This window comes from Bacillus rossius, chromosome 1 (genome assembly GCF_032445375.1).
Source record: "Bacillus rossius redtenbacheri isolate Brsri chromosome 1, Brsri_v3, whole genome shotgun sequence".
Taxonomy (NCBI): Eukaryota; Metazoa; Arthropoda; class Insecta; order Phasmatodea; family Bacillidae; genus Bacillus; species Bacillus rossius.
In genome coordinates, this window is record NC_086330.1 from 294,637,784 (window position 1) to 294,663,077 (window position 25,294).

The window sequence follows — 25,294 nt, forward strand, 5'->3', positions numbered from 1 at the left end:
TTTCTAGGAATGAACCTAAGATGTATGCGTGGCGGTAAGCGCTGTTCTAAGCTCGTCTCTGAGAAGTAACAACTAGTGATGGGTCGTTCGTGAACGATTCGTTCAAAAAGAACGAATCTTTGAGAGAACGAAATCTTGAGATTCGTTCGCGATGTAAAGAACCGGCTCTTTGAGAGCCGGTACCTTGAAAGATTCGGAAGAACGAAAACGCGGAGAGAACGAGAGAACGAGATGAGAGAACCGGCCACGCGCCCGGTCTGATTCGTTCGTGAAATGATTCATGACGTCAGGAGTCTGAAGAATTAGTAATCACAGCGTGCGCATGTTCATAAGAGCAAACGATAACTGATCAAATAAAATAGGGTAACATGAAAAGTATATATACCTGAAAATGTCAACTGTTAGGTAGTGGTTTAAAATTGCGTTTTCACATTCACATACACAAAAAAAAAAAAAAACATGAATTAAAAATAACAGGGAAAGTAACTACAAATGTTTACACTTACCATTTAGGTGTTAATTAATGTACTTCATTTTTCTCTCTTCATACTGAATCGCAGTAGTAGTATTCAATTTTTGTCTCTTTTTTTTCTCTAAATGTGTTGGTCTACATGTAAACACTTTACTCTCTCTAGAGTGTAAATAGCCTGTATATTAAAATTTGTAACTTAAAGAGTAATACAATATAAATAATCTTGTTTCATATACGCAACTGTGATTCACTGGCTACGAAAAGCAATGTTCAAGTACTAGCTATAATAGTGCGATTACAAATTAAAGTTAAGAAAGATCACTTTCGTAACATTCTTAGATTTAATGCTCCCGTATTATATAGAATCACTGCATGAAGCATTTGCAGCGATCAACAGTCAATAATTTTATAACAGTCAGTATACAACTAGACGTTTGAAATTTCATTTACCCATGCAGAGTAGATAAAGATAACCACCCACGCGATCCAGCCTCCTCTCGTTATCGGGTCACGCGATAACGAGGGGAGGCTGGAAGCAAACACGTAGCCAATACTCTAAAGGATGAACGAGTTACGACACCTGATAAAAGAGCCAGATCCTATACACAGGAAAGAACGAAATGACCGAGATGAACGAATCGTTCTGAACGAATCTTTCACGGAACTGATCCGAAAGTACCGGTTCGGTCAAAAGAACCGTTCTGCCCATCACTAGTAACAACTCGTCCAGAGCTGTTGTGCGCAAATTTAGTCATGCAGGGAAATAATGTTACAGGCCGGGAACGTGACTGCAAGTGGAAGAAATGTCATACGGGCTGCTCTTCATTAGACATGCAAAAGATCAGATTGGCCCCTGAGAAAAGGTGCCTCGGGCCACTGGCGCAAAGTTTAACTAAGTAGAGTACACCAGCCTAACAAAGTGTAAATCACCCTATTGTAACCAAATTATATAGAAAATAAAATTTCAAAAAATAATTTAAAATTATAATAACAATTTAAAAAAACGTGCCGAAATATCTAATTTCCGGCACAAGGCTTTCCTTCATGTCTACATCTCAAGAGCTTGAAGATCCTCAAAATCGGAGCGAAACGCAACCAGGTTAATAGATTTAATTTAATACAGTTGTTTTCTTTTCTAATTTAACAAATATTTACATATTTGCTAGTTTTACCTGTAGTTTCACTTTTTAATTCATTTTTTATATTCTAAAATCTGTCAAAATTACCTGTTTTAAGCTAAAGTTACATCTTTTTATATATTTTTTCAGTTGTATGAATTTTAAGTTACAGATAGATACGGAATATTTGAGAGAATGCTCAATTTTTAGAAATCTTACTGTATTATATACAAAAGTCCTGGATGATTAACTCATTAATGCTCAGCCCAAACTCTTGGACATAGATAGCTGAACTTTTGTAATGAGGCTCCCTTATTTACTCGTATTGTTGTAGAGGAAAAAAGGCGGATTTTTATTAAATTTCCGAAACCATGCAACCGATTTCAAAGAATTTTTGTGAATATGTATAGCTATCAATTATGTATATACAATATTTTATTTTTGTAGGACCCTCATCATCATCACCATCATCAATATCTGAGTCAGAGAAAAAATTGGATTCAGTTTCGCATGCAAGTAGTTCAGAACAGAGCATGGCAGCGGCGGCTGTACCGATACTAATCACGCAGGACACAGCATCACAAGAAACAAATGCATGCATTTATAATCTTAAAGACATAATTACTTCAATTTCTAGCGATACCGGAACTAGTGCAAATACCGATAGCGTTGCGCTAAAGCCACTTACATTTACAGATGATGATTACAGTGAAATTCAAAAACTTTCTGTGTTTACTCCGCCAAGAAAAAATGTTACGTCTGCTGAGAAATTAAGTTTCTTATCTGTTCACCCTATCCAACCTTAGGGTGATAAAACAGTTTGCCTTTTGATGGAAATCGGGTTTACTACCGAAAGTTACCAACATGAACTTTAATACTACAAGAATCTGTCTCTTATTCTCTTTAATTAAATAAGCTATTTTGTACTGCCTGCATGTGTTTCGCGTCTGACGACACAAAAAAAAATAAGGAGGAAGAAGTCCATTTATTGATGGTGTAACTCCGTCCAAAAAATTTATTTATGAGCAACTAGTCAAACACGAGGAAAGCCACAGTCATCAGTTAGTCGTGGTCGCCTTGCTTACAGCAAAAAAAGGTGAAATGTGGAACAACATCTCACGCGAAAGAATATGCAGGAGATTTCCAATAGGCGTCTGGTCCTTAAAAGAATACGTGATATAATACAATTTATATCTAAACAACGCATTGCTTATCGTGGTAAAAGTGAGGCCTTGTACTCATTAACGTATATCGCTGACGACAACCAGAAACAGAATCACGGAAACTTTTTAAATTTAGTTGTCCTGTTGTCGAAGTATGATTTAGTTCTTAAGGCCCACATATCCGAGGCCACTACTGAAAGTAAAAAAAGAAAAGACTCAGGAAAAGGTAGATCGAGGTAGGCTTTATACCTTTTTGTCAAAAACCACTATAAATAAATTAATACATATATGTGCACGTCAAGTTAAACAAGAAATCGTTATAGAAATCCAGGCGGCGAAATCTTTTAGCCTCAATGTGGATTCTTGTGAGGATGTTGGCGTTGTTAACCAGGCTGCAATTTGCGTACGCTATGTTAAGAATGGGATCCCACAAGAACGGATGCTCAGCATGGTCCCTGTCCGGAAATCAATACGAGAAGATTACCGAGATCTTGTAAGCAATGAAGTAGCCCAGTTAGGCTTAGATTTGCAAGATCTTATTAGAGTGTATTTTGATGGCGCTGGAAATATGGCAGGCAGGTATAATGGTCTTCAAGCAAAACTGAAGGAAGAAGTGCCAAAATTAATTTTCACACATTGTTATGCACATGTTTTAAACTTAGTGCTAGGAGGCGTGACATAAAGCTGTACTGAACCAAAGAATTTGTTTGGGCTCTTGAAGTCTACCAGTGTATTCATTCATGAATCATTTAAGCGCTCATCTCTATGGGTGGACAAAATTGCAGAATTAACAGCTGGACAAGACAAATTAAGACGATTACAGAATACTGGATAAATAAGATGATGGGCTAAAGACAAAGCCTTGATCAATATTATGGAGAAAACTCGATACGTCGCATTAATAAAAACTTTTAAGTGCCATATCTTCGAGCACGGAGTTCGAGCCAAAGATTTCGTTCCAAGCAAAGGCATTAATGGATTCCTTTTTGAAATTTGAAACTATCCTGACAGCCTTCACAATCAAGAAAATGTTTGACTTATCAACCCCAGTAAGCCAATACTTCCAAACCCCTACATTGGATTATCTTAAAGCTTTGGGATTCATCAAATGTTTAGATATGAATTTACGAAGATATTTAGATACTTTTGATGATGTTTTCAAAGCTGCAATTTTATTTTCATCCGATGTTCAAGACTTGATGCACGCTGAAAATATTGATCTCGACATACAAACCCCATTTCCGTTACAAAGAATTTCTAAAAAACCGAAGAAACATGGTGAGTTATGCCAAGATGAAGCAAATTATTGGGTACAGACCCAACGAGATTCTATTATATTTCTGTCTACAAAGTCATTTTTAATACAGCTTTAGTTGAAATAAACGAGAAATACATCTGCAACGAAGATTTAATGAAAGACGCCGCTTGTTTGGACCAGAAAAACTTCAATAAAATCAACGAAAATGGGATTCCTAGTGACGCACTAAAGTCTCTCGCATCAATTGCATTTGTCGATCGAGAGATGCTGTCAAAAAAACTAAAATCTTTTGCAAATAATTTCTCACAATTTTATTCACGCAAGTGACTTGTGAGAGACGAGTTTCAGCGTTAAAGCGCATTAAAACGAGACTTCGAACTCTACTGGGGCAAGAACTGTTGGATTCGTTGATTAAGGTAATTTTGGGAAAGATGCCGCGTCAGGAGAGATGCCGCGGTCGTTGTAGTTTGAACAGAAGCCGCTAGATTATATCAACTTCTTGATTTTTCCTTCAGTGCCTGTCTTTGTATTTCGCGTGAAAAGTTACAGCTGTAAGTCTTCTTAACTTCTACAGGATTAACGCTATTTTATGAGGTAAGAACACAATTCAACGCATCAAAATAATTAATAGCAATTATTTTGATGGTGTTCATTAACAAAAAGTAAATGTTTTGTAAAAATTATCACTGGACATAAAAATATGATTCTTACTCGTGAATTTCTGACCGATGACAGCCATATTACTTTCGAAGGTTTTTAAATGATGTGTGCGGCGCCTTTCCCTGAAAGTAGGTACAGATGCCACATTTTTTTAAGGGAGAGATTCCAAACAATTTTAAATTACTTTAGTCAGTTCATAATTTTATATTTTTATTTTAAAAGAGATTTAAATAATGTGTGGGAAATGTGTAGTTAAGTAATAATACTAAATTATTTAATGTTAAATATTAATTAACATTTTTTATTATCTTTGTTGCAGGATCCTATCAGGACATGCCTAGAAAGTACCGCCGGAAACTCGGTATAAAACCACGAGCGCAATGGACGGAAGAACAGCTAGTAGAAGCAGTGAGTAGGATCACTAATAGAGATATAGGTAAGCGAGAAGCGGAAAGATACTGTGACATTCCTGCAAGGACATTCGATAGGAGAATTAAATCAGGGAAATTGACAAAAACTGGCCTTGGACCATCTGGAATATTCAGTCCAGAAAATGAAAAACGACTCGTGTCACACATTCAGAAGTTGAGCTCTGCTGGATTTGCGCCAGACCGGACCACAGTTAGAAGGTTAGCTTACCAATTTGCAGAAAAGTTAGGCATACAGCACAAATTTTCAAAAGACAATGAAATGGCTGGCTATGATTGGCTCTATTCATTTTTAGAAAGGAACCCAGAATTTAGCGTAAGAGTTGCTCATGGTTTATCTCTCGCAAGAGCTCAAAGTTTAAACAGAAAAGAAGTAGAATATTTCTTCCAATTATTGCTAGAAATTATGAGTGATAATGATCTACATAACAAACCTCAAAATATTTGTATTTAGATGAGACCGGTATTCAGTTAATAAACAAATCAGGTAGTGTTGTAACTACTAAATGTTCGAAAGTGGTCCACAAAGTAACATCAGGAGAAAAGGGCGCAACAGTGTCATTGATTGCTTTTTGTAGTGCTGTGGGGACTTTCCTACGTCGAACTTTGATATTGAAGGGAACAAATAAAAACCAAGTTCATTTGTTAGGTCTGCCACCAGGACCAAATATTTTCATGAACCCAAAAAGTGCCTATTTAAATGCTGAGTTATTCTTGAAGTGGTTCAAAGAACACTTTTTTGCCTCTCAAACCTCCAGGAAAGACTTTACTTTTATTAGATGGCCACGCATCTCACTCCAACTCATTTGATTTAATGCAGTTAGCAAATGATAATGATGTTATTTTGTTATGTCTGCCACACCAATCGACCCAAGCTCTTCAACCATTGGATAGAGCTTTCTTTCGCCCTCTTAAATCTGAGTTTAACAAACACGCCAACAATTTCATGAAAACAAGTAAATTAAAAAAATCAGCAGGGTGCAAATGGGAATGCATGGAAGAAAGCAGCATCAGTTGGAACAGCTGTCAGCGGATTTAAGGCGACTAGAGTGTTCCCGTTCTGCCTAGTTGCTATACCAGAATACTTTTTTTTTTTTTTTTCAATTTCAGATCAAATTTCTAAAAGTTCTTCTTTCCCTGCATCTTCCGGCTCAGGATCGACAAGTTTACTTGCGTCTGACTCCATTCCACACACTTCATCAGACTGCCGAGGCCCCTCAGAAGTAATTTTACCAGTACCAAGTTCCAAAGCAACTTCTGATTGTCCAGGCTCATCAGGGACACATTCCAATGTATCCAACACGGCTACTGATCCATCAACTCCTTCAAAACATTTGCACGAAATAAGTCCATTGCCCACAATGCCTGCACCTGGACCCAGGCGGAAGAAAGCAACAGTGTTAACATCGCCTGAAAACATTAAAGTCAAGAAAGATGCACTTGACAAAAGAAATAAGAACCAAAGGAAAACTGTTGGAGGAAACCTATTCAATAGAAAGAGGAAAATAAATGCATTATGTGGCAACCAGGCAAATGGTCCAATGGAGGACAGAATAGCAAATACGTCTAGCTTGAATGAAGATGATCCATCTGTTGCTGTGGACAGTAATCAGTGCATAGAGTGTTGGAAAACTATTTAGTCACCAAACAAACTGCCGACTGGATTCGCTGCAAAAAATGTAAAATGTGGATGCACGAAACGTGTACTCTTTACAATAATTTATGTACAAAATGTGGGAGAAAGAAAATCCGTGACGTTAACTCAAAGAAAAAAGTAGTAACATTTTTAAACAAACTTAAGTTATGTTTTATTCGTGATCTGCGATGAAAATTATAAAGACTGTGATTTAAAGATTACTTACAAGTTTTTTTATGTCTAATAATTATTAGTTTCTGTGAATGCGTTTATTTTATTAAAAGTAAATTTATATAGAGACACTGCTAAAATGTGGACATACATTTACACTTCACTCTTATTTTACATATAATTTATTATGTAATAACTACGGTTTATATTTTATACTTATGTAGAGTAATGTAATTTAGATGGTGTAAACTGTCTTGCTAGTGATAATTACGAAGACTTACTTGACCTTTCACACCTTCTATATTACACTAAATGAATATATGTTAAAGTATATTTTTACAGAACAAATGCTAGGGAGGTATCAAGATAAAATTTTAAAAAAATTGGTTGTCTGTAAAGTCGGTTTACGGACGATAGTTTAACGTGACAACGTCATAGCAAAACATTGATGAAATTATTGCATACTTTTATGAATAAAATTGAATCATTTTTATTTTAATAATAAAATAATAAATACTTGAAATTATACTAGCAATCAGATTTTTAAAATGCAAGAATAATTAACCTTTATTGACGAAATTCTTGGTGTAATAAGCAATGAAAACCACAATTTTTCACTTCACTTTATAAACAGTCGACGAAACAGTTCACGTGTAGATGACTTGTAATTAATTTTAAAAACTGGTGTTTAGCTATAAAGTTTAAATATAATTATGAACAAGTTTTCATATAAATAAACTATAATCAAATATCTAACATAACCTATTATTACTGCACTCGCAGACAGATGCTAATTTTTTTAATAATAAAATAATAAATACTTGAAATTATACTAGTAATCAGATTTTTAAAATGCAAGATTAATTAACCTTTATTGCCGAAATTCTTGATGTAAAAAGCAATGAAAACCACATTTTTTCACTTCACTTTATAAACAGTTGACGAAACAGTTCACGTCTAGATGACTTGTAATTAATTTTAAAAACTTGTGTTTAGCTATAAAGTTTAAATATAATTATGAACAAGTTTTCATATAAATCAACAGTAATCAAATATCTATAATAAATTATATGAATCACCATAATTCTTTAGTGAATTGTAACATAACCTATTATTACTGCACTCGCCGTGCCTGGTTCCCGCGATAGCGGATAGATATCACGTTTCATTCGGTTCGCATCCGTCACCCTAGATGGCAGCACGGTAGGGGAATATTTCGTTTTTATAACACGATTTTATAACAAATACGCATCCCAAATACACCAAACTTATTTATAATGTGTTACAATATTTTTTAAAACATTGTGCAAAAGATCCCGGGTGTAATTTTGATTATTATGTGTAACTGTAAAACACCATTGTTCGTTAAAAAAGTATTTTAATATTCAACTTTACTTTTAAATAACCGTACCGATTGTGCTGAAAATCAGTGGACGATCGTTAAATTACATAATATTAATAATTCAAACGACGAAAATATGATTGAAAAGTCAAATCGATGGTTGTTCCAATCGAGTGGAAGAGAGATGCCACGCATGCGTACAATGAGCATAACAGGACACATCCGTACTGGGACATCCGTAGTGGGACAATGTGCGTTACGGGACTCTTTTTCGTGTGTGCAGCCAGCGTTCATCGATTTATTAGATGTTTTCACGTCAAAAAAAAATCTTATATATAGTAACCACGTAAGTACCCGGTGTTGCCCGAACAGAAAACAGAGTGAAAGGAAAAGTTTTTTTTTCTTCCCGAAATCGATTGTAGACAGTAATTGTCTTCTTAATTTTAACGTCAGGTGTACCAAATTTCATCAAAAGTTACCCAAATTCTGATTAAAATTGTAGAAACGGGCGATATGGGAAGGAAGGAAGGGGGAGGAGCGGGAGAAAGTTAGTGTTTCGAAATCTCATTTTTCAATTAACTTTTTTTAAAATCAGATATATGTAAATAGCAATGTTATCTTTAACGTCAATTATGCCGGCGATTTTGAAAGAACAATTGCTTAAGTGCTGGGCTTCGGATTGAGAAGGCATATTCTGTGCGTGGGGCGGTCCCTCGGTCTGGGGATCCCGCGCAGAGAATGAGAAGATACGTGACTATCGCGAATTTATGTAGCTTTGCAAGTATTAAGTCGAGGAAGTTCGGGTTTTTACCATACGGACCACAGGGAGTGATGTTTCGCAAACCGGCTGGGGACAAGACCAGAGGTCCTAGAAGAACGGAATTTTCCAATTTCCCTCCTCTGAACTTAGTCGAGTATATTTTATCGAATTATCGTGTGTAAAATCATGAGGCTGAACCATATACCCTAGAGCGCGTGAATCAACGATATGATGAGTTGGAAAATCGTTTTGATTTTAGTGGGCTGAAATTACCTGTACCTCTTCACCAAATTAATGTATTTAAAAGAAACAATCCTGGAGTTACTGTCAATGTCTATGATCTGAACGATGACAAGTCATACATCTACGTGTTGCTAAAGAAGAAAAGAGACAGCATTTTGATTTAATATATATTAGTGAAGAATACAATGCACATTATGCATATATAAAGAATTTTTCCAGACTGGTAAGACCACAAATAACATCACATAAGGCTAATATCCATATCCGCAAGCGTTGTTTCCAGCATTATGACGGCCGGCTTCGAGTGTCTGGGCTCACAGGGCAACAGTGTTTAGAAGAGCATAACAAGTTTTGCAATGAGTATGCGCCTGTGAGAGTAGAGATGCCTCAGGCAGGATGTGATGGCAAGCCACCTGTACTCAAATTCAAAAACTACCATTATGCAGACAAGATGCCTATTGTGGTATATGCCGATTTTGAGGCGATGTTTAAACCTGTTCAATCATGTCAGCCTGATCCAAACAAGTCATATTCTTCCAAGTACCAGAAACATGAGGCCTACAGCTATCGTCTGTACGTACAAGTAGATAATGAAGTGATTCCTACTTGTAAAACATCAAGTCTTCCAATAAAGCCTATTCTGTAGAGGAGATGCTGCTGATGAAAAGTTTATGGGGGACATTATTGACATCGGAGAGAAAGTAAAGAAGTCTATTCAATCTCTGAGCCAATGAGACCACTATCAATATTGGAAATGCTGAACTTGCAGATAACTGTTGCTACTGTTCCTCTACCTTCACCAAATCCAATATAAAAGTTCATGATCACTACCATTTTACTGGGAAGTATCTAGGTCCTTCGTGCAATGAATGTAACAAGCTCTCCCGTCGTCCAAAGAAACTTCCAGTCCTCTTCCACATTATTGGTTACGACGAGCATTTCATTGTTAAAAACTTGGGGTATGATGATAAAGACATTTTTATTATTTTTCACAGTAAAGAAAAGCTAATCACCTCAAAAAACTCGATGATAGATTTTCCATACAATTCATTGACACTTTCAGATTCATGTCCTCCAGTCTTGCTTCTCTAGCCAACAACCTTCCTGCTTCTGGATTCCAAAACACTTCTAAATATTTATCTTCTGAATAACTACAACTGGTTACGAGTAAATGTGTATTTCCATATGATTATATCACAGATCTTGAAAAACTTGAGTCTCAGTTACCTCTAATAGATGCTTTCCACAACAGGCTGAAAAACTCCGACATCACCCGAGAAGATTATGAGCATGCACAGGCTGTGTGGCAGGAATTCAACTGTATGATGTTAGGAGAGTACAGTGATATTTATTTGAACACTGATGTCCTCCTGCTCTCTGACGTATTTGAGAATTTCCGAAGACTCTGCTTAAGTACATATGGACTGGATTGCATCCACTATGTTAGTGCTCCAGGATTTTCCTTCGATGCGATGTTGGAGAAAACTGCTGTTGAATTAGACCTAATAGTAGACTACGACATGTATATGTTTCTTGAGGCAGGCATACGAGGAGGAGTAGCCCAATGCATAAAGCGTCACTGCAAGGATAATAATAAGTAGCTACATACAAGAACATTATGATGAAAGCCAGCCATCAGTATATTTAGAGTATGTACATGTCAATAACATATATGGTTGGGGAATGTCACCACCACTGCCCCTATGTGACTTCGAGTGGTCTGATGTAGACTTTGACATCATAGCTGTACCTGATGAAGATTCTTCAGGATATATTTTGGAGTGTGACATAGAGTATCCTACTGAACTACATGATGTTCACAAAGACTTGCCATTTTTATCAATCAATCAGTGTGCTCCTGGCTCCAGACAGCCAAAATTGATGACAGCTTTAGAAGACAAGAATACATACATAATACACTACAGAAATCTCAAGCAGGCAATTGAACATGGACTCAAAGTGAATAAGGTTCATCGGGTTCAAGCAGGAAGCCTGGTTAAAACCATACATATACATGAATACCGAGAAGAGAACTGCTTCAACGAATGATTTCGAAAAAGATATCTATAAATAAATGAACAATGCCACATTCAGTAAACTCATGGAGACCATGAGAAAAAGACAGAGCATGGAGCTGGTGTGCCAGGAGAAACGCCTTAGGAAACTGGTATCAAAACATGTGTTCAAGGACCGGGCTGTATATACAGAAAATCTATCTCTGGCGAAGCTGGAAAAAGAAAAAAAATACTATTCAACAAGCCGATATATGCTGGCTTTGCTGTGCTCAACTTGTCCAAGAACCTAATGTACCAATTTCATTATGATACAATGTAGAAAAAATATGAATAGAATATTGAATTAGCATATATGGATACTGATTCATTCATTTACGAGATTAAGACAGCCGACTTCTACATGGACCTGACCTCAGACCCTCAATTACTGGCAGAGTTCGACACAAGTGCCTACCCTCCTACTCATCCATGCTACTCCATCACAAACAAAATGGTGGTGGGGAAATTTAAAGATGAGTGTGGAGGCAATATAATGACTGAGTTCGTTGGGCTAAGAGCTAAAATGTATGCCTACAAGTGTGCCGGAAAGGAGACTAAGAGAGCAAAGGGCGTCAAGAAATGTGTTGTAGTAAATAAAATAAAATTTAACGATTACGAGGAGGTACTGATGAAACAGAAGATCATGAGATTCAATGTTAATAATATAAGATCACATCACCATGAAGTGTATACTAAAACCACCAACAAGCTGGCACTTTCCTGGATGGATGACAAACGGAAAATTTCGATGATGGTACACACACCCTCCCATATGGGTACAACGGATGATGGAAATTGCATTTGCAATGATGATGACTCTGGTAATAATAATTTTGATGCTAGCAATGACAATGGATATGGAACAAACACGAAATGTTAAAAACTACTATTTTACATATCTTGGTTTTGCACCGGAAATTTAATGGACCTCTTAGGCTTTAGGGAGAATCCATTAATTATTCTGACTGGAATAACTATATGCAGTGTAGTAGCAGATGTAACATAACTGTAACCACTGGAAACAGTATTGGACTTACTCTCTTTTCTGTCTCTTCTTTATCTTTATATCTTCCTCTACACTTTTCTTTCTTCTTTCTTCGTTCTATCTTTGCCGTCGTCTTTTTTTCGTTGTCTAATTTTGCTCATATGTGTGTGGATATATAGTGCCTGTGCATTGTATTCTGACATTTTATTTTTTTGTTGTTTACTTATTTGGGAAGTTTTAAGTTTCGGCATTATAATGCAGCCTGCACATATTTAAATTTACGACGTCACTTTATGGGTGGTGTCATAAGTCTAAATATGCGTTGACGGTTCCAAGGCCATGTAAATGCAGAGGATAGCACATACCTAAAACAAAAGTTAAAAAATTTTTAGTTCCAGTAACGCTACATTTTCACCGGTGCCATGGAGCGAGTACACGCTAGGATCGCCTGCCATGGAAGAGGAGGAGCTTACAGACGAAGAGGGACCAACTCTTCAAAATGTTATTGAATAAGTACATGTCTTTCGTGAAGAAGTTGCAGCAGAAAGAATAGCTGTGCAAGAAGCATGGAGCGTGGACATTAGTGATGTGCTGCAAGAACTCAGGAGGCTTCGGGAGGAAGTAGATGATCTCCAAGATGATATTCGTCGAGAAAATAATATGTATCGGTAATAATAATTTTATACATGTGTATATATATTTTTTAAAATAAAAATGTGTTGCAAACATGTTGTATGTTATTTCATAGTTTTAGTACCTTTGTTAATTATTTTAAGTGGTTTGATGCTTATAATTTTGAATAAGAAAATTTTATAATAAATACATAAAATTCTGGTAGCCTAGTGGTCTTTGCTGCTTGATCCATGGCTCTTCCTAAAAATATTTCAAATTAAAAATTATGTTATTAAATATCAATGTCTGCAACACTCCAGAATATTATGCACAAATTAAATATACTTAGTTAGTAACAAAAGTTCTTAAAGCATTAACAATCTAATTTACAAGATGATGAGTCATAGGTAACAAAGTAATTATAAAAGAGCATGAGAGAATTAAATCCAAGATGGTCGCATGTTCTAGAAAACAAACAATGGCGACTGGAAATTTTATAATCCAAAATGGTAGAAATTTCTAGAATTCAAAATGGTTGAAGGTATACAAAAATTCTGGCTCCATAATGGTAATGTTAAAATCCTAAATCCGAATCCCCAATCCATAGTCATAGTTAGTGGTGATGTAATCAAATATGGAAGATAGTTCTAGCAATCAAAATGGCGGATTTTTTTGGAAATGACGTAATCCATAATGGTGACCGGAAATTATGTAATCCAAGATGGCGACCGGAGATGACATAATCTATTATGGCGCCAGGAAGTGACGCCGGAGGTTACAGGTCAAAACCATTACGTCAGAGGTCAAAGGACACGAATCGGAATCCGGATCCACAATCCAATACCCCCGGAGCCCCCAAATCTAACTTCTTATCAGGGGCGAATATTCCATGGAACCAAGGGAACCATTGGTTCCCTACTGCTAACAAATAAATAAAATAAATATATTACTACTTGTCTACTATCGTAAATATTTCAACTTGTATTTTTTGGAGCAGCTCGCCCTAACACTGTGTAGGCGCCTTCGCGGGTTGAACCTCTTCAGCTATCGCTTTATCTCTCTCATGCCTCTCTCTCTCTCTCTCTCTCTCTGCCTTCCCCGCTTCAACCTCCCCCCCCCCGGGTGCTTCCATTGCTTTCTGCGCCTTCATTGGTGGCCGACTCCTTATCGGATCTCTCCGCCCGGGTGTTTCTGTGAGCACTCGGCTTCGGCTGCCGACCTGGGAAACCAAGCCTGAAAAATTCTCTAAAGAAATTGTGTGCTTCGCGTTGCATAAAATAACTCGCCTGACAGCCTAAAAGCAGATTTACTGCGGTAAGAATACGTACTTTAGAATACTTCATTATGTCCCAAGTTTTTGGTAAAGAGTTTTGTCAAATTCAAAAGTGGCCATATAGCTACAGCATTGTTGTACTCGCTCATTGCGGTAGGCTTGGCCAAGGGAACCAACAGTCTATTCTGCGGGCCCAGGCCATGGATGGGACTTCAAGGGGAGTGAGGAGGAATGAAGCTGTCGCAGGGTGCAGTTCAGGTGGGGAGGGAGCGGCATGAAACAGACGCGCTTGTGACTGTGTGGTAGAAAATTTACTTGTTTCATCTTTTGGTGCTAAAAGTATCGAACAAAAACGAGTTTTAATTTTGCAAGGTAGACCCATGCCAGACAGGTCGTGTATGGTAACAAATGCTAAATCAAGCGGTGTGCAGTGCAAAAGACACTTCAAATCTAATTTTTACAGTTCTCACAAATGGCTTACTGCTGTGCTGGAATTGAGGTATTACGGCACGGCTTTTTTTAAATCTTTTATTATAGTTTTTAATTTATTTTTGGAATTTTTATTTTTCAAATTGATTGGTTACAAAAGGGTTATTTGCATTTTGTTAGGCTGGTGAACTCTACTGAGTTAAACTTTGCGGTGGTGGTTCGAGGCACCTTTTGTCTCAGGGGCAAATCTAATCTTTTGCAAGACATTAGCAGCCTGGATGACATTTCTCCCGCTTACAATCACACCCCGGGGTCCGTAATTTTATTTCGCTACATGACTAAATCTGCAGAGAGCAGCTTCTGGCCGGCAAGCTGTAGTTCTTAGAGGGCCACTTAGATCAGCGAGCCTCAGGCATGACTGAGTATCCAGTGGACGCTCGTTCCCAGCCATCTCTGCGCTTTTATGCCTACCCTCCCCTCTCTCTCCACCCCCCTTGGTTCGCAGAATTTACTTAGGATCATTGCCCTGACGTGAACTCGCCAAGGCAGTGGCCTACTCCAAGGACATTCGCCCTTGCCCTATAGATCCCTCCACGACACTTAGTGACAGAAAAAGTAACTTCAGCCCGGGTCGCCAGCGAGCAGAGCCCACGCCCGTGACACCTGGTGGCGATTCAGCTCACCTCCTCTGTTAGTTCCCCTTTACGCCACTATAGAGCAGCTCCACGGCGCCATAAGACCCTATGCTTTCAAGTCGCGTCCAGTTAAAGTCGATTCTTTGTAGCTTCCTGTTACCGCCGGGAGAGAGCGCGCAAGTTGTGTTGTTGTCACGCCCGCCTCGGACTCCTTCCGAAATTTTCGACCTAGAACCGAACCTTTCCCCTCCTATTCCCTAGGGCCTTGGCGCCCGTTTAAATTAGGAGCGTTGTCCGCCATCAAGGGATTTTGACATTGGCTACTAACCGTGCTGCAGGTCGGGCGGACCTTCTCGCAGTCTCTTATCGCGGCTACGACGGAATTGCCTTCAATTAAAGATGTAGTCAGCTGTCTTAGGGGATGTGATCCCAGTTGAACAGTAGCCAGTCAGGCCTGTCATTAGGCAGCAAGTTAGGTATTAGTTAAAATATAACTTCTTCGAATTTTCCGAATCTATGGTTTCTTCCGCGGCCTCCACATGGTTTTCGGTCAGCGCCTCCTGGTCTTCTGCGCGAGGATCTCGTGAGTCCTGGAGCCACAACCTGTTTGGTGAGTACTCCAGTCCCCTTCTCCTCCCCAAATTCCCATTGGTTGGCCTATTGCGCCAGCTATGTTTGACTGTCTTGTAACGCCACTCGTGTCCTTGTTATTAATATTGACAAGATGTCGACAAAACAGGCATTGGAAGTGGCGGGCAGAAAATAAGAATTAAGAACAAAATTTAAACATCAGAGGCGGACACGGGGTGGGTCCAAAGAAAATTTGTAGACTCCCTATCAAGACCTGGGAGCATAGTGTGGATCGTTATTGCCTTAAGTAATAAAAATAAACAGTTACGTTTATAGGCATCCTTTTATTTAAGATCAAAGTTTGTTTTCAAGATTTTCTGTTACAAGCTATAAAGAGAAAACACTTCTATCATTTAACCATTTTTAAAGAGAGCTCAGTTTACTTAATCATTTACCGACCCGGGCCGCGAATAGAAAATTATTTTTCCAACACATCATTCTTAAAGAAACCGTAAAGTTTTAACATTTTACAATAATCTGTAATAACCATATTATCTTATCATTGGTTAATTATAACCATTTCACATATACAATTTCGAGATGGCTGAAGAGACCTAAACTGTTAAATTGGTTCGAATCTAATATCTGAAATTACATTTGTAAATTAACAAAAGAAACTTTCGCTGGCACTCGCTCTCACGAACTGAAGATTTTCTGGCGGTTCGTAGCTGATGGCGAAAAGGCCGGGAGTGAGGGCTTCCACTGGCGAAACCACCAATTCAAAATTGGAGGTCGCTGGGCTTGTTTTGTTCCCCATGATGGTTTCTTTCTCTTTGGAAAGGGGGGGGGGGGGTCTAGGACCCTGTCTGTGGACAGACCAAACCAAAATTAAATTAGATCTGCACCACAGACAGAACAAGGTTGGGTCAGAAAACGACCGCAAGAGAGACAAACTTCAAAAGGACCGAAGAGAGAACTTACCAAAACAGGGTAGAAGTTGTTGTTAGGCACAGCCATGTTGCCTGGTCGGAAGATGGAGGGCGATGCGCGGCCGACGTCGCGGTTAAAAGAAAAAAAATATATGCGGCACCAGACAAGAAATTTGGTCCGCGGAGAAACTAGGATTACTACGTAGAGGCTATGCTGAGATGACTAAAATTAAAAACCAAAAGGTAAATAGGGAAACATCCCTTTTCTGATCGGACTACATCTTAGTACTGCTGCTCGGCGTCAGCTTTGATTTAACTGGACGGAGCCCGAAACACTATCAGCGGTCTACCGACGCGGTCGTTCCAGAGTGCAGAGCAAGAGTCCCCTCACATCCGCGCCGCGTCGCTAATTAAAACAAGGTCTTCGTCCTAGAGGGTGGAGGGGCGTCGGAAACCTTCGGCAACTCTCGCGTACGGCCCGAAGTGAACTATCGTAAAAGACTTCCCTCTGTCGGAGTATGCACGCACTAAGGTCGACCAGGGGCGAGTCGCGGTTCAGTCGACTTAAAAAAACTACTCCCTTATGAAACCAATCTATATGGAAAATAAAATTATTTCCAAAAATAATTTTAAAATTATGATAAAATTAAAAAAAAAACGTGCCAAAAAAACCTAATTTCCGGCACAGTCTGGAAGCAGGTCTAATTCGTCTGAATTGACTTCTGTTTCAGACAGGGTCCAAGTTTTGGGGGACGAATTTGCTCCCAGCATTTTATTCGGGACCTCGAGCTCAGAGTCCCCTTAAGAAGAGAATTTTTCCCAGCCCAACGTCATACTTTGAATACCTGGGTGATATTAGAAATATATTGTCACGCGGTAAAATTTTACGTGTAGGGTTTTTTTGAACTTGGCTTTGCGCATGTAGTGCTTTGTGAGCCCGCGTGAGTTCCTGACACTTGTTTGCGACACTCGGGCATTGACTTTTGTTTTCCTGGCACGGTAGATTGCTAGCGCTCTCTGTTTTTCTGGGACGGTGGCGTGATTCGCCGCCCGAGGGCCTGGCCAGCTGCGCGGGCGGTTGCGTCATCCTGTCCTGGAATCTCCGGGAGTGTTGGCCGCCCTGGTTGGTTTAGCTGCGTTGCTGTTTCTCGCGCAGGCGCGCGCCTGACGCGCTGGTGTTTGTGTCGCTACCAGGTGGCAGAAGTGCGAGTCTGGCATGACCGTTGGAGGGGGGGGGGGGGATAGCGTCGGTTGGCGGAATGGCGGTTGTGTTTGTGAAATCGCGGCCGGGATTTTTGTTTTCGCGTGGAGTGTTCTCGACGTGATGACGATGTGAAGTGAATTAATAAAGGGGGCCACCCTGGGTGCGCCAGTGGTGGTTCTTCTCGGAGAGGTGTTGGAGGTCTGTCGGAGCCCCGGCCTGGCGGGTAGCTGCGTGCTGCCGTTCGACGGTGTTGTAAGTAATGGCGAACTCGTAATTTTCTTTCACCTCTTGTAACATCTGTGGGCGTATTTCAAACTTGTGTTAGGATGACTTAACGTTTTAATTCTTTCCAGGAGTGCAGGCAGTATGAAGTATTCAGTAATGTAAAATTTCTTTCGTTAATTTTAGCTTAAGGATGGGTCGAGGTGTGCGTTAAGAATAATCATGTTATTTTAAAAAAAAGTAATACTCGTTCTAAGAAGAGGATAAATTATTGTTTATTTATTTCAAAGGAGTACTTTATTTTTTTTTGTTACCAGAGTATTTTGACATTATTGACTTTATTTATTTATTTAATTAGTTAATTATTTACTTTTGTGTTGGTCATAGTATACCGGAAATAAAACCTGAAACGATGTGGGATAAATAATACTTTTTTTTCTTTCAGTCAACACCCTACACCCCCTGTCCTAAGGAGGTTAGACAATCCCTGTACCAGCTCTACTGCTACCCCCCCCCCTTATGTTTATTTTGAAATCTTAAGATGTTATTTTATTATTTTTATTTTGTGTGACATTTGTGTAGATCTTGACGGAGACCGACGGCCCTTGCGACAAATGGTGGAGGCGCCGGGTATGTCTAATTGTAGGGTGTGTGTTATTTTTTTAAATTTGTTTGGTGTAATGGTGATCTTTGGTTTTAACCATATCTGTTTCAGGGGTCACGAGGTACAGCCAGGTTATTTATAAATGTTTTAAGCATGAGTGATTATTATTTTTTTTTTTTAAATTTGGTTTTAGTAATGGCCTATTCTGTAATGGTAATCATTGTCTTTTTTTTCAGTTAGTGTTTGAGATAAGTGTTTATGTTTATCAGCAAGGAACAACATATTCAGGTGTTTTAATTTGCATACCTTCCATTTTCAGGTTTTAATTAGAGGAGTGGAGACAGAATGCCTACTTACATGTTCTCTGAATAAGTGTAAAAATGAAATGGTCTTGTTATAGAGTTAAGTATTTTAAATTTTCATTAAGTTAAGTAATTTTTTTTTAAACATTGCACTTTAGTATTTCAATTGGTTTTTTTTTTGGGTATTGTGTGTGTGTAATTATAAGCAGTTGTTTAAGATTTTTTTTTTCTAAGCCAGGTTAGGTAGGAGGCTGAATGTTTATCAGGAGCATGATTATTTTTTTTTTAGTTTAAGTATGTCCACACACTGAGTATTCTGTTTATTTTTTTTTTATGTTTGGGCATGTCTTATCAATACACTCTTAGCCTATGTACTGACGACAAGACAGGGATACCTTTGTGGAAATAGTAGTTCAGATGAGGAGCCCCTGGTAAAGATACAAGAAAAATTGCATTTGTTAAACTCAGCACCTAGAGGAGACCACCACGACACAATGGAGGCAGGAAAATTTTTTGTGGAACCTAGCTATTTTTGGGGGAGACAAATAGAAGATGTCGATGAGTTTATAAAACAGTTTAGGAGAGCAGCCAAGGTCAATGGCTGGAATGACCAAAAATGTATTGCGTATTTACCCACATTTCTCAGGGGACTAGCTAGCCGCTGGTATGACAGTTATGAGTCAACATTGGAAAATTTGAAAACTTTTGATGAATTAGCCACTGCTTTAAAGGCTGCTTTTGTTCGTGTAGGTCAGGTAGAAGACCTGGAAATAAGACTTCAATCAAGAGTACAGGGTGGGGAGGAACCATTTGAATCTTTTATTTACGACGTTCTTCACCTTTGTAATCGGCTTGACCCCAAAATGCCAGAAGCCAATAAAGTGAGATATTTATTAAGAGGCTTACGACCGGATATTGTGGAGAAAGTTATGCTGTTTCCTAACAACACAGTAGACCAGTTGCTAGGAAATTTAAGAAACATTGAGGCAGGTCTATACTATGCGAAGAGTCATGATAGGTTAAAGGGAAGTGGGGCTGTAAAACCAGAACAAGTTCCTGTTCGAAATATCAGGGAGGCAGACACAATGGATTCAAAAATAGAAAATAGACTAATGGAGTTGGGGAAACAGTTAAAGCAACTGCGTGAAGAAATGGGAATTTTAAGAGTTCAGCCCATACACTTACAAAACTTCAGACCTAGTGGAGAAAATAGAAATAAGTCTAATAAACACTTCCAACAACCTAACCAACAGAAACACAACAGTACACCTCGAGACACAACCCAAGAGCCCGGTTCTAGAACCTTTGCTAGACCCCAGAGGACCTTTGATGGGAGATCCATCTGTTTTAAATGCAACAAGCCGGGACACATTCAGTGGAACTGTCGCTCACAGCCAAATATGCCGAAAACAGGGAAACTAGGCAGGAAAAGTTATGCGCAGACTAGGAATGCATCCTGTAAAAACACAATGTCCCTTTTTAAGTGCGATGGGGTGTTCAATCTAAAAACTAAGATTTTTGGGACAGAGATCCCCGTTTTTATAGATAGCGGCGCTGCTGTATCTTTAGTGGATAGTAGGTTAATTCCTAAACGTTTTTGGAAACCAGCAGAACACAGAGTTGTAGCAGGGGTGTCTGCACAAACCCACCACTTGAATCACATGGTTATGCTGGGTTTTAAATTAGGCCAATTTTTTTATCTTCACCCAGTAGGACTGGTAGAGACACCAATCCGTGGTCTTATTTTAGGATGTGAATTTCTTACTAAGTTTGAGGCAGTAATTTCATGTAAGGGAAACAGAAATACTTTATTTACAATAAACCATCCCACTGCGGGCATTCCAGTACAAGGAGCAGAGGTGAGGGAGGCTAAGGACAGACACATAAAACATAATAAGATTAATGCACCCCCTGGTGATAACCAAGTTCAGAAGTCAGTAACCCAAGATGATCCTCCTAAAGTAAACAAAATTGAATCAGAACCTACTTTGAGGTTAGGTTGTCAGGATAAAAGAGCATTCACACAACGAGGCTAGGATGCATCAACGAATTCCTGTGTGTTTTGCAGGTAATGATTTAGCAGAGGAAGTTAGTAGTAGAACCCTAAGGGGCAAAGAGAAAACGTTAGAATTACCTGTTTTTGTTGTGCAAGATATTGATTTGACTAAGAAGCAACAGTCTGACCCCAGGTTAATGCCTTCAGGATCTAAGACAAAATTACGTAGATGGACCAAAAATGTTTCTTTGCTTAATGATGTGTTTTGCTATAACAATCCCAAGCCAGATAGAGTAGACCAACGCAGGTACGACAAACGAAGACGAGCGGTGAGTTATAAGGTGGGGCAGGAAGTGTTAGAGTTTACTCCGATCCGGAAAAAGGGGCTTTCGGAGAAGTTGTTGCATCGCTGGTTTGGTCCTTTTGTTGTTGAGAAAAAAAATATCTGATAATCTGTATCGGTTAAAAAAGTGTCAACGTGGTAAAGTTAGCTATGAGGTAACTAATGTGGAAAGAATGAAACCATTCTTTGCTGCCTGAGTTTTATTTATTTATTTATTTTTGTTTTATGGTGATGTCAATTGTGAGCCCTGTTTGTATTGTGTCTAGATTCTTTGTAAGGCCATCAAGTATTTGTTTTTGGTGTTCGTTTGTTGTGTATTGTAACCTGTGATACATTTCATTTCGGTCCTGGGTAATTTTGTTTAATAGTGACTTGGCAATTTAAGATTTGTTTTTTTTAAGTCACCCGTAAGAGTGTTTCAGGTACCCTCAAAGCCACTCGGGCCCTCATAATGAAGACAACTTGCTGGTGGCTACTGATGGGTATGCTGGTGCTGTCTCGAGGGGATGACGCGCCTCATTCGCCGTTCCAACCTGAGACAGTGGGGGGTCATCGCTGGTGCCCATTTCGAACCTCTACCAAAGGTGATGTTGCATACCTCATCGGTACTTTTAAATTTTAAGGCCCCCTGGCCATTACAATTATCAGAAATTCATGAAGGTATAACACTTTTGAGTTCTTGCCCCTCTAACGCATCCTCTGACTGGTGTTCAGTTTTCCGGGAATTAAAACAGGTTATGTTATATTCTGATATGCTGTTGAATAAACTAAATGATGCAGCTGGTGAGAATTTGGAGTATGACAGTGTGGTTAATAGAGAAAAGCGAGGCTTATCTTTTATTGGCGATTTTGTAAGATGGTGTTGTGATGTGGCAGTGGCCAGTCAAGTAGAAAGTTTATTTCTAAATCAGCAACAGATTTCTCTGCATATTGATCAAATGGAAGCACAAATCATAGATGACCATGTGGCGCTTGCCAATTTGAGTAATTCTATTAGTGTTGTTAATGAAGCCATGACGAGTGTTTTGAAAAGAGTTCAAACGAAATTCACTAACCTTACTGATTACCTGAGAACTTTTAGAGAAGCAATGACAGTTCGTTTTTCCGGGATGGTAAAAGAAATAGGTCACTCTTTTCAGTTACAATTATTATTAGCGGCTCAGTTAGCTAAGCAAGCTCACACTCTAACTCGTATTGAAGTTTTGGATCAATGCCGCTCACATAAGATTCCTTCTGTTTTGATTATGCCGGCACTTTTACAGGAAAAATTGCAGGATTTGGAAACTATCCTTGTTAAAGATGGTTATAAATTAGCAATTAGTAGTACCCAAGTTCAGGCTTATTTCCATTTGCCTATTTGTAGATGTAATGCATTTAAAGAAAGTCTGTATGTGTCAGTTAAAATCCCTATTGTACGCTATAGCTCTAATTGGAAGTTGTTTCAGTTTGTTGGTATACCTTTTCATTGGAAGAATAATACATGTCACCTAGAACATGAACCAAACTTTTTAGCGGTGGATGGTAACCACCTAGTGACGATCCAAGGACGTAATTTGTTGGACTGCCGGCCTTTGGAGGAGAATTTGTGTTTTGTGCCTAGATTTTCAGGAGACACCATGGGAAGTGCATTGTGCCCCAAAGCTTTGTTTCAGGGGGTTACAATCGAAAGACTTGCAGAACTTTGTACTTTTCAATGCCATTCCGGAACTTACCTCATGATCACGCAGGCTGGGCCGGAACGCTATTTTTTGACTCACCTTAGGGGCAAGGTGGAGTTACAGTGTGCCAAGAATCCTAACCAAACTTTGATTATAGATGATGAAGAACGACCAGGTGCTGTGGACATAGAAGTTCCGTGTGACTGTCGATTGTATTTGAATAGTGAATTGAAAATTAATGAATTGTACCCTTGTGACTATAGAGCTAAGTCTAAGTTTCAACTACTTCATGTGATCCCAGCAGCCTGGACCAGGTTAAAGAAATTAAAGATTTTTCCACGGACTGCTTCCAGCCACACAGTTTTCCCCTCGTTGGAGGATTGTTTAGATGAGGACTGGCCCTCTGCCATTCCTCATTTGAATTTCACGGTTTCTCGGTTCACTATATTGGACCCCATTTCTTTGAATAAACCGGTTGAAGTATTGAGTTTCATGGTCAGACATGTTCAGAGTATTGCATTATTTGTGATAGGGGGTACCCTATTTTTGATTATTATTAGAAATCCATACCTTATGGGTATTGGAACGTTCCCACGTGTAGCTGCACTGGATGAGACCACTATGTTAAATGCTGAACTTACTGTTATGGTTTTTATATTGGGAATTGTAATTGGTATGTTGGCTTTTCTTATCTGGAAGTGTATTCAACTTAAACGAAGTGCACAGAAAAATTTGAAGATATCGTCCCCAGTCCCGCCTGTTGAGGCATCCACGAGTGGAGAGGCTATGGACTTACGAGAACGATTACGTAATGAAAATGTAATAAAGGCCAAATTGTCCAGTAACACTGGTGATGAATTTCTTGTAAACATCACACTTATCGAACCATGAGGTAAATTTTCTTTGATTGATGGACTCATCCTAATTGTTTATTATTATCGCGGTTTGTAATTATTTCAAAATGGTATTTGTTGTTTAATGAAGAATTAGATATGTTTTTAAAACAAAGTAAGTTACGACTAATTATTTGGGCACATTGGTGTATTGATTATAAAGATTTAGATTTTGATTGTTAACCAGAGATGACCCTAGGTGTCTGTTATCTTGATAGGTTATGCTGGATTGGAGGTTAAACCAAGAAAGAGTTCTTTATCTCCTTACCTTCCTTCCATACTCCTTCCAGTGTCATGTACTGTGCGTTTGAACCAGATTTCCATGGTCTCGGAGAGCCAGGACCAACTTTAAACTCGACATGTGGTGCTAGTGTAGAAGATGAACTGTTATAGCATCAATCATCGTGTCCATCCTCATTACCGAGGATCTGGGACTATACAGCCTGTACCTGGTGGTGGGAAAAAGTAACTGTTATCCCTTCCAGGAATTGTTGTGGGCTGTGTGTGACTCCTGTGGAAGTGCATTCGTCGGATGACCCCAGTTGATTGCGACATGTATGTGTGGACTCTCAGTTTCTAGAAGAGAAGAGACGAGACTGCTTGGTCGCAGTGGGGTTCTCCGCTATCATGGCATTGCTACGTTGAGAAGCCAGTGCTACATTTCTGTACTAGTGATTTTGGTGAACATTCTATCCCGCAGCGGGTTGCTGCCATTACGACTCTGTGAAGATTTTGGACTTCAACTAACCTTTGAAACTTTTGAACTACCTTCTGGTTCCTACCTAGAAGCATATCCTCTTTTGCCCTCGGTCCTCTTAAAAGGGGAAGGATATTTTGTTGCAAATTTCTTGTTTTGCTCGGGTTAACCTTTATCTGTAGGTTATAAGTTTTGTATCCTAATTATTGAATCTGCGGGGTAAACAGGCACCTGGGTTCATAAATGGTTAGGCGTTTTTGGTTTCCCATACCTACCTTGTTTGAGATTTGCCTATGTTAGACATTGTTAAATGACATTAATGAAAGGTTAAATTAACAAGTTTGTCATTTTCTATTGTTGAAGTATGTTGCTACCCCTATGTAAGTTTGTGTTTCTGAATCACCTAAGATTATTTTTTTGTTGTTATTGTTTATTTTGTTGATGAATCTGATGCTGGGTATGAAAGTTTCACAGTATTGATGGATGGCACTGCTGGCAACATGCAGCAGAGATGGCTGGAGCTGAGGGGTGCTACTCCAAATGGTGGAGCCCTGGACTTGGGGACGAGCTGCAGATCGTCCTCCGGGATCATGGTTCCCGCCGCCCCTTCGAGCTGTTCTGTCACCATACTCCGCCT